The sequence below is a fragment of the Lampetra fluviatilis genome, chromosome 55 (assembly GCF_964198595.1).
Source record: "Lampetra fluviatilis chromosome 55, kcLamFluv1.1, whole genome shotgun sequence".
NCBI classification, from domain to species: Eukaryota; Metazoa; Chordata; class Hyperoartia; order Petromyzontiformes; family Petromyzontidae; genus Lampetra; species Lampetra fluviatilis.
In genome coordinates this window covers 4,711,147-4,720,774 of record NC_136329.1, presented here as the reverse complement: position 1 = coordinate 4,720,774, position 9,628 = coordinate 4,711,147, and the positions used below count along the sequence as shown (strand labels likewise).

At 47.8% G+C, this 9,628-nt stretch overlaps 1 pseudogene; it reads right to left on the bottom strand.

The window, feature by feature from the left end:
- Positions 1 to 1,435: 1,435 nt before the first annotated feature.
- On the bottom strand, positions 1,436 to 8,362 carry LOC144949943 (trace amine-associated receptor 365 pseudogene; annotated as a pseudogene).
- Between the last annotated feature and the right edge of the window lie 1,266 nt (positions 8,363 to 9,628).

Sequence of the window (9,628 nt, the reverse complement as noted above, 5' to 3'; positions counted from 1 at the left end):
AGTCCCCTACAATAGGATTTAAATTACAGTGGTACCTCGGTATACGTCGTTAATTAGCTCCAGAAGGTAGGACTTATTCCAAAAATGTTGTAAACCAAACGCATTTTCCCCCATAAAAAATGAAGGGAAAGGAAATACTCCGTTCCAGAGTATAAGAAATTATATTTTACATGGCATATTATACATTAATGGGGTTGTATAAAATAATTTAGACACTACTTATTACTAAAATGCTTACATCAATTAAAATAAATTTAAATAAAAATCAAATTTAACGTCACTTTACCTTGCTGAGAAGAGTTGATAGCCTTCGAGGATGGTGGTGAGGAAGGGGAGGAGGAGGAGATGTTATTATCATTCAAACTTCGGGAAATCCTTTATATTAAGTTCACTTGCTTGCTTGCGCGCTTACGACCGTGCAAATCTTTCGGTCGTTTTTTAACCCACTTCCCGTGATCCAATCGAGCTGACATTTTGCACACAGACTCGTTGTGCGTGACAATTTATTTTTGTGGTACCTCGGTACCACAAAAACAAAATACCAATGTGATAAAAATGAAAACTCTTACTCAAGAAAAACAGAAATGAATAATAAAATAAAACCGATGCCACTCATATAAAGGATTTATAGTGAAAAACTTTGTTTTTACGGGTTAATTTTTTTCTTTCTTTTTTTTTTGTCTTTTTCTTGACTTGGACCTGGTTGAGGCTCACCAGGTTTGAGTTTTACTAAAAACCTGTCCATTGAAGCTTGTTTTTGCCTTTTTCTAAGAATGTTCCTGAAGTGTGACATTGTCTGGTCATTCCACACAATACCCTTACGGCTTGTTGACTGAGGAGCGGCGCATTGTTTCAATCGTGAACGGGGTCTACGCGGGTACACGGTGACTCATCCCGACCCATACAAGTTCTAGCAAGCGCGTCGTATCCCAAGCAAGACGTCGTATCCCAAGACATTTTTTCTCTCGTCAAAACACGACGCATACCAAATTCGACCTATTCCAAAGTGGTCGTATACCGAGGTATGACTCTATATTTATTTTGAATACAAATTGTATTTCACTAAGTCGAATGCATTCTCCATCGATTTCCTTCACGTAAAATACCCAAGAACAATATTGCAGCCTCCTGTAAAGTTTCACTAAGTCACAACATAACATTTTTGAGTCAAGCGAGCCAGACTGCTGATGAGACACCGAAATTTGAAACCGGTTCAAAATTATTTCTTGAGTTGAATCAGTGGTCTAGGCAAGACTGAATGACAATGATGATTTGTTTTTTTAAACTACTTTCAGAGTTTTGTGGGAAAGTGGTGTCCTCTTCGGGGTGATTTCGGAGGTCGATCTGTGATATTCACTTCTACGGGCCATTCCCTAAACTTCTCCCCCCTCTTCCCTCCTCCCCTCTCCCCCTTTCTTCCCCTTCCCCCTACCCCTCACATATTCCCATCCCTGAAATTAAACAGGTCGATCCCTCTGCACCCGGACTTTAAGACCCTACCCTTCAGCACCAGCCTGAAGGCTCCATTGAACGAGCGGTTGAAGACCATCAGCAGGACCGGGTTGACGGCCGAGTTGAGGTAAGGAAGCCAGCACACTACCTCCCAGGCGGCTCGGCTCGTCCCGTAGCCCAGCAGCGGCTCGCTCGCCACCAAGATGAAGTAGGGCATCCAGAGCAGAATGAACGCGCCCGTGATGATGCCGAGCGTCCGGGTCGCGTTGTGTTCCCGCTTCGTCGAGGCACGGTCGTCCCGCCCCGAGACCATCGCCGAACCCTCGATCCTTCTCGCCTGGGCCTGGGCGAGGCGGTGGATCTTCGCGTTCGCCACGATCATCAGCAGCATCGGCGTCACGTAGGCCACCAGGACGTTCGTGGCGGTCGACGCCGGGTTCATGTAGACGCGGCAGTCGTGGCGGCAGCTCGACTCGGCCACCTGGCGCTTGATGCCCACGAGGTTCCAGCCCAGCATGAAGGTGGCGCCGTACAGGGGGAGGCCGGACCATGAGAGGAGCAGCATGGCGGCCAGGACACGCGGCGTCACCATCTGACGGTAGCGGAGGGGCTCGGCGATGGACGCGTAGCGTTCGAGGGAGATGCACGCGAGGTTGGCGATGGAGGAGGTGCAGGTGGAGAAGTCGAGCCACGTGTGAAGGCGGCAGAAGAGGTCGCCGTAGAACCAGCAGTTGTAGGCGGTGCGTGCGGCGCTGAAGGGCATGATCAGGAGGCCGACCAGGAGATCGGCGACTGCCAGAGACGCCACCAGGACATTGGAGCGAGATTGGAGCTGCCTGGACTCGCACAGAGACCGATAAACTCACGCAGCAACAACAACAACAACAACTGGCAATTGCCACTCAGTGGTGGTGACATCACCATGACACTTGTGCCAGGCTATGTGCACTTTGAGGCGATGTGAAATATTGAACACCAGCTTGCAGGACGTCAAGGTACAGTCCCAGGTGCGATGGGTTCACTGACTAAGATCATCTAGATCTGAAGTTTTCGTGACTGCAATGATCAATACTCTTTGGTTTTTTCGGTAAAGTCGTCAGAAAGAACCAAAGAGTATGACTAAGATAACTTTCCAATGCAAAACATGTGCCACCTACCGTTCCAATTTGCTGTGTTTTAGCCGCCCAGCGCTCCGCTCGTTGTTGTCAGTGTAGCTCATCTGTCCTTAATTGTTTTTTGAGGGCGACTGCCTGCAACTGCCCAGTAGCCTCCTCCACAGAGGGTGATCTTGACACTGCTGGTATCAATCATTGGCAAGTCCACTCAGCTCCACATTCTCTTGTGCCACATAATTTCATCGTTTCTCTATCCCTTGCCACGCCCGTTTAGCCCCCTCTATCCAGCTGAAGAGAATCTGTTCGGGTATTCTATTCTATTTCGAATTTATATAGCACCCTGTCCAGGGCGCTTTAAAATGCAAGCCGACAGCATTCAGTGAGGGAGGTGACAGAATGGTTGGAGGGACAGGGGCTGGGAATGGAGCTTATGTTGCTGGGGTAGGTAAGGCAGAGATGATGGTAGACAGCTCCAGAATGGAAATGGTGGACAAAGCATGTAAGGAATAAGTAGTACGCTGGAGGGGTCATTAGGTGCAGGGATATCAGAAGGTTTCGCATTGATCATGGAGGAGTGGACGTGGGCGATCTTGGTCATGAAGCAATCGGAGAGGACCACAGGAATGGGGGCAGAAGTTGCAGGTGCAGTAGAAGATGGATGGAGCAGAGAGATTAGGGTATTGAAGAGTAGAGCAGGGTGTGACGATAGAGAGGAAATGGGGGAAGGAAGGTTTGATTGGCGAGAAGCCTCCAGGGCTGAAGTGTAATTTGAAAGTAGGGAATTATATGAGGAACGTGGGTTGGTGAAGTTCTCCAGATGTGCTCTGCTTTGTGCACGAGCCAGCGCTGTGACTTGAGCGTTGATGATAACCAAGGACATGGGGGGCGTTGCCGAGGGTGTAAGGGGGGAGCATAGGTACAAGCGTTTCGATTTAAAGCTTTCGTGACTGCAGGGATTCATCTTCTTGGTTCTTTCGGTAAAGTCACGTAGAAGGGAAATAATAAAATAATAAAAATAAAACATAATAAAATAATAATGGTAGGTTTTTACCCTTTTAACTGGTACAAAACTACCCTTTTAACTGTACCAGTTAAAAGGGTAAAAACCTACCATTATATTTTGCCACTGGTAAAAGAGATCTCATAGTGTAAATAATAAAATAATTCTCACGACGTTTCGGCCACAACGCAAGTAGCCGTCCTCAGGTGGAGAACAGGTCTGTCAGAAAGACAGCGTCTGAATGTCTTTCCGACAGACCTGTTCTTCACCTGAGGACGGCTGCTTGCGTTGTGGCCGAAACGTCGTGAGAATTATTTTATTATGTTTTATTTTTGTTATTTTATTATTTCCCTTCTATGTGACTTTACCGAAAGAACCAAGAAGAGGTACAAGAGTGTCCAAACAGGACGAAAGTACTGAATTTAGGACAGATGAAGCGGTGTCGGGGTGCATGGAGGAGAAACCAGAGATTGCGATGAGGAAACCAAGGAAAGAAATGCGCAGTGATAATTGTTTTTTTACCCTTTCATCTGGCAACAAAACTGACACCTATTTTTTTACAAGGAGTCATGTTTGTGTAGTGGTGGTGTTGACGCGCGCCGACAGTGAGAGATCACGGGGCGGCGCGGGGTGCGGGGTTGTGCGCGCTGACACAAGGGGGGGAAATAGGATCGTGGGCAGCGCGCAGTGATTGGTCAACTGGTGTGGGTGCTCTCAGCGACGTCCGCATGAGGGACTATAAAGGGGGACGCGCGGGAGCACTCGGGGAGTTGGTAACCAGTCGAAGACCGAAGACGGAGTTCAAGAGGTAGGCCTTGAGACCCCTAGTCCCGCTGTCCTTGTCAGGGCCGGGGCCCTGTGTGGCTCGGAGGCGAGACTGTGGGACCCGTGGTCCGACGTCCATGTGGGCCGAGACTGTGGGACCCAGAGTCGAGACGGACACCCCGGCTGGGTGTGTTCCGAGAGGCTATGGGGTGTAAGAGCCCGTGTGGGTGTAGCCAGGAAAACCTTGTGGGTTAAGGCTGGAGTTAGCCACCCGTGTGAGAAGTTGGTGTTAATAAAAGAGTGTGCTACCCGTAAGGTCGTCTCCCGCCAAGTTCCTACATTACATTTGCATAGACCACAATACCTGCAGTCATACTGCAAACAAAAAAACAACTCTGATAATGTATGCACTGTCCTTGAAGTTGATTGCTCCACACCCGAGACAGCTTTAGACATTATCAGAGTTGTGTCTTTTGTTTGCATTATGGCTGCAGGTATTGTGGTCTATGCAAACATGACTCCTTGTAAAAAAAGGTGTCAGTTTTGTTGCCAGATAAAAGGGTAAAAAACCAATTATCATATTTTTCTTCTGGCAAATGAGGTTCCAATGGTGTAAATGCTTCACCCCGAGCTCTCATACTCTGATGGTGCATTGTCTTTGAGTTGTGCGCCTTTTGGCGTCATCTGGTCCAACACCAAGTGAGACTAGGCTCTAAGGAACGCTGTCTCTGGTGTGGACCAATTATCTTCAAGGATAGTGCATACATTATCAGAGTTGTGTTTTTTGTTTGCATTACGACTGCAGGTATTGTGGTCTATGCAAACATGACTCCTTGTAAAAAAAAGGTGTCAGTTTTGTTGCCAGATAAAAGGGTAAAAAAACAATTATCATATTTTTTCTTCTGGCAAACGAGGTTCTAGTGGTGTAAATGCGAAGTGGTCAAGGGAGCGTAAGTTGCGGCGGAGGTGTGGGGGAAGGCGGGGATGGTGGGGGGGGGGGGACAGAACGAGGAGTGTCACATTCATTGGTAAGTGATCGAATGGAGGGCGATGGTCAACTAAAGGATTGGAGGTTGAACAACCGTAAATGAAGATTGAATCTAGTGTGCTACCCGAGCAGAGAGTAGGGAGAGAGGGGATAGGCTGTAGGTGGAAGGAGCCCTGTCAGAGGCAGTAGAGTGGCAGAGGTGGATAGGGATGTTAGATGCAGGTTAAAGTCACTCAGTAGGAAAAACGGAGAAGAGGTTGGAAATAGAGTTTTTAGGAGACAGTCTAGAATCTAGATCAGTGAAGACAGAGGAGCAGGGACCAGGAGAATCGTAAATGATGAGGTTGGAAATTGAGTGGGGTAAAGAGAAAGAGGAACATTGCAATTCGAAAGAGGAAAATGTGGGGAGGGATTCAGATAGGATCGAGAGGATGAGCAGGCCAATGCCCCCAGCAGATTTGAAGCTTTCGTGACTGCAAGGATGATTCAAATTCTTAGGTTTTTTTCGGTAAAGTCACGTAGGTAAAAAATTAAAATTAATAAAAGTAAAATAAAAATAAAAATCACGACGTTTCGGAGGCAACACAAGCTTCCGTCTGCACGATAGCTGTATCACTTGATACAGCTATCGTGCTGTGACGGTTCCACCTGAAGACGGAAGCTTGTGTTGCCTCCGAAACGTCGTGATTTTTATTTTTATTTTACTTTTATTAATTTTAATTTTTTACCTACGTGACTTTACCGAAAAAACCTAAGAATATAAGCCCCCAGCAGAGTTGCCAGAGAGACGTGGTGAATGGAGAAAATGGGTCATGGGGGTGGATAACGTGACGGGTAGTGGTGTTCAGTGGAGAGATCCAGGTTTCCGTTAATGCTATGGCGTCGAGGTTTTTTGAAAGGAAATCATCGAGGGTGGATGCAGGCTTATTGCAAACGGAGCGTGAGTTCCATAGGCCAAGGTGCATGGTGGTGATTTGTGGAGGTATGTGATGGCTGGGCATGCAGGCTACATAACCCAGCCAACGCAGCCTTGACTGTCAGAGGAGCTCACCGATCGGACTGTGTCCAGATATTTAAAGGATGTGTGAGCCCCTCACACAATCCAGACTGGTTTAACACAGGATGGATCGTTGGCACGCCTGCCTACATGTTTCTAACCAGCAACAATGTTCTATTAGGGGGCTCCACGTTTCGCAAGCATAGAGAAGGGAGGGCATGACCATGGTCTAAAAGACCTGAAGCTTTTTGTGGAGCAACAGACCAGGTAGCATCCATACAGCATTACACAGAAGATGAAAAGATGATGCCGCTCTACTGATTCGGGGGGACTCCAAAAGCACGGCGAAAATCCAGAGCCCAGGCCTTTTGATCGTATCATAGGCCTTGACCAGGTCAATAAAGCAGAGATGTAGGTCTGCTATAGAAGACGAACACTTTTTGTTGTTTTTACAGTCTCCTGCCCCTAATAGAGGACTCTCCTCTCCTCATGGTGACTGGAGCCAGAACCAGTCCACTGGATATGCCAAACACTGCAGAGATCCAGGCGGTACGGGTCCAGCTCCCGACTGAGCATTCGAAAATTTCACGTGACCACTCGCAGTGACTTAAAGCGTTTTTCGAGCAACCCCGAGGGTATGGGTTCAGTCTCCTGGCTCCGACAAATCAGGTTTGGCCAGGAAACTTCACAGAAGCCAGTTCTCCCAGAGCTTCCGGCACGAGCTTAGTTCGATATTTTCCACGTGTTTTCACGGTTGTTAAATATAAGATGGATGGATTATCAGCCCCTCGAACCTGCCCGGAGGCCGCATTGGCCGCTGTAGTGGCTACAAGACCCACTGACTCCCACAGAGACCCATAGACTCACACAGATACCTATATACTCACACATAGATGCACAGACTCGCATAGAAACCTATATACTCACATAGAAACCAATATACTCAGATAGAGACCCATAGACTCACACAGAGACTGACCGACTCAAACAGAGGCCCACAGACTCTCACAGAGAATCATAGATTCACACAGAGACCCATAGACTCACACGAAGACCCATAAACTCACGCGGAGACCCATAGACTCACACAGAGACCCATAGACTCACACAGATTCCTATATACTCACAAATAGACATACAGACTCACATAGAAACCTATAGACTCACATAGAAACAATTTCCTCACACAGAGACCTGTAGACTCACATTAGGACTCAAATATTCACAAAGAAACCAATATACACACAAAGATACTCATAGATTCATATAGAGACCTATGGACATACGAAGAGACCCATAGACTCACACAGAGACCCATAAACTCAGACAGAGACCCGAAGACACACACATAAACTCATAGAGTCAAAGACAGAGATCTAGACACACAGACTCTCAGACTTGGCCATAAACCCATAGCCTGTCATCGATACCCATATACTCACACAGAGACCCATAAACTCACACAGAGACTGATAAACTCACACAGAGATCCATATAATAACACAGAAACCCATAAACTCACAAAGAGACTGATAGACTCACACAGAGATCCATATAATAACACAGAGACCCATAGACTCACACAAACACCCGCAAACTCACAGAAAACCAAAGAATCACATAGAAACCAACAGACTGGCACAGAAACCCATAGACTCACACAGAGACTCGTACATGCACATATAAACCTATAGACTCACGTAAAAACCCCTCGACTCACACAGAGGCCCATAGACACACGTAAACACCAATAGACTCACACAGAAACCCAAATACCCAACCAGAGACCCGCAGACTAGAAACATAAAAACCGGCGGAATGATCAATGAACGGAGATCGTTGGTCACACCTGAAGAAGAGGATGGAGAGGACGATGAAGAGGTTACCGGCCACCGTGATCACCACGGCCCCCAGCAGCGTGCAGAGCAGAGCCGAGCAGCCGGCGGGGGTCAGGTCGGACGGGGGGCAGCTCAGGTCATAGAGAGAGGTGACGCAGAGGGCAGAGGAGGTAGAGGAGGTGGAGGAGTTTGGTGCAGAGGAGGCATTGAGAGGATGGATCATGTCTGTTTGGGGGGGGGGGGGGTTCCACAACAGGTTAAGCGCGCTTTTACATCACACCACGGAGGTCACAATCCAGAGTTCAGACGCGGCCACAGGCATGTGTACGTACGTACGTGTGTTGAACTTCATTCGCACAGCACATAGCTAACCGTGCTGATCGGAGGTGCTGTGGGAAAGGACAGGGTGCGTGTGCGTCTTTGGGTCTCTGTATGAGTTCGTGGGTCTGTGTATAAATCTATGGGTCTCTGTGTGAGTCTATGTATGTATTCATGTAGAACTTATTTTTCACCATGCGTAGTCAACCGTGCTAATTGTAGGTGCAGGGTAAGGACAACAAACTATGGGTGTCTGTGTGAGTCTGTGGGTCTCTGTGCGAGTCTATGGGTCTCTGTGTGAGTCTATGGGTCTCTGTGTGAGTCTATGGGCCTCTGTGTGAGTCTATGGGTCTCTGTGTGTGAGTCTATGGGTCTCTGTGTGAGTCTATGGGTCTTTGTGTGAGTCTATGGGTCTCTGTGTGAGTCTATGGGCCTCCTTGTGAGTCTATGGGTCTCTGTGCGAGTCTATGGGTCTTCGTATGAGTCTATGGGTCTCTGTGTGAGTCTACGGTCCTCAGTGTGAGTCTATGGGTCTCTGTGCGAGTCTATGTATGGTATGTGTGGTGGAAGGAAAACAAAACTAAACACAACAACAAGCAGTTCTAAAGAAATGGTTTTTCAATCTGGATGATGATTTAAAAGTGCATAACTCCAGTGGCTTCCTAACATTGGAAGGAATGAGTGTTCCAGACTGCCGCAAAAGCTCATCTGAAAGCGCCGCTTGATGCAGTGACCGTCTTTGTGCGATGGCCAAGCCAACATTCGCCGCTGCTGCTGCTGCTGCTGCTGCGAGGATGATGACGAGAGTTCTCGTGATCATGGTTCATAGCTCCTTACTGATGAGATCAGCAGCGAGGTGGTATTGTGGTTCATTTGTGGCAAGCCCTCTGTGCGTGTGTATGTAATGGGCGCGACCTCGTAGCGTATTTGTCCAGCAACCGCAAACGCAGCTCGGTGGAGAAAGAGGCTCATCACGTGGCTGACGACACCTTCGCGTGTAGAGAACCGCAGAGCTTTGAGCAAAATTTTGGCGCCGTCTAACCGCGTTACTGCCCTTCCTCCTTGTCTGTAGTTCCGAACACCTCTGCGTTATTCTCTCTCTCTCTTTCTCCACCAGAGTGAGCAAATGCTGTGGAGCGTGTTTACAAGTTGACA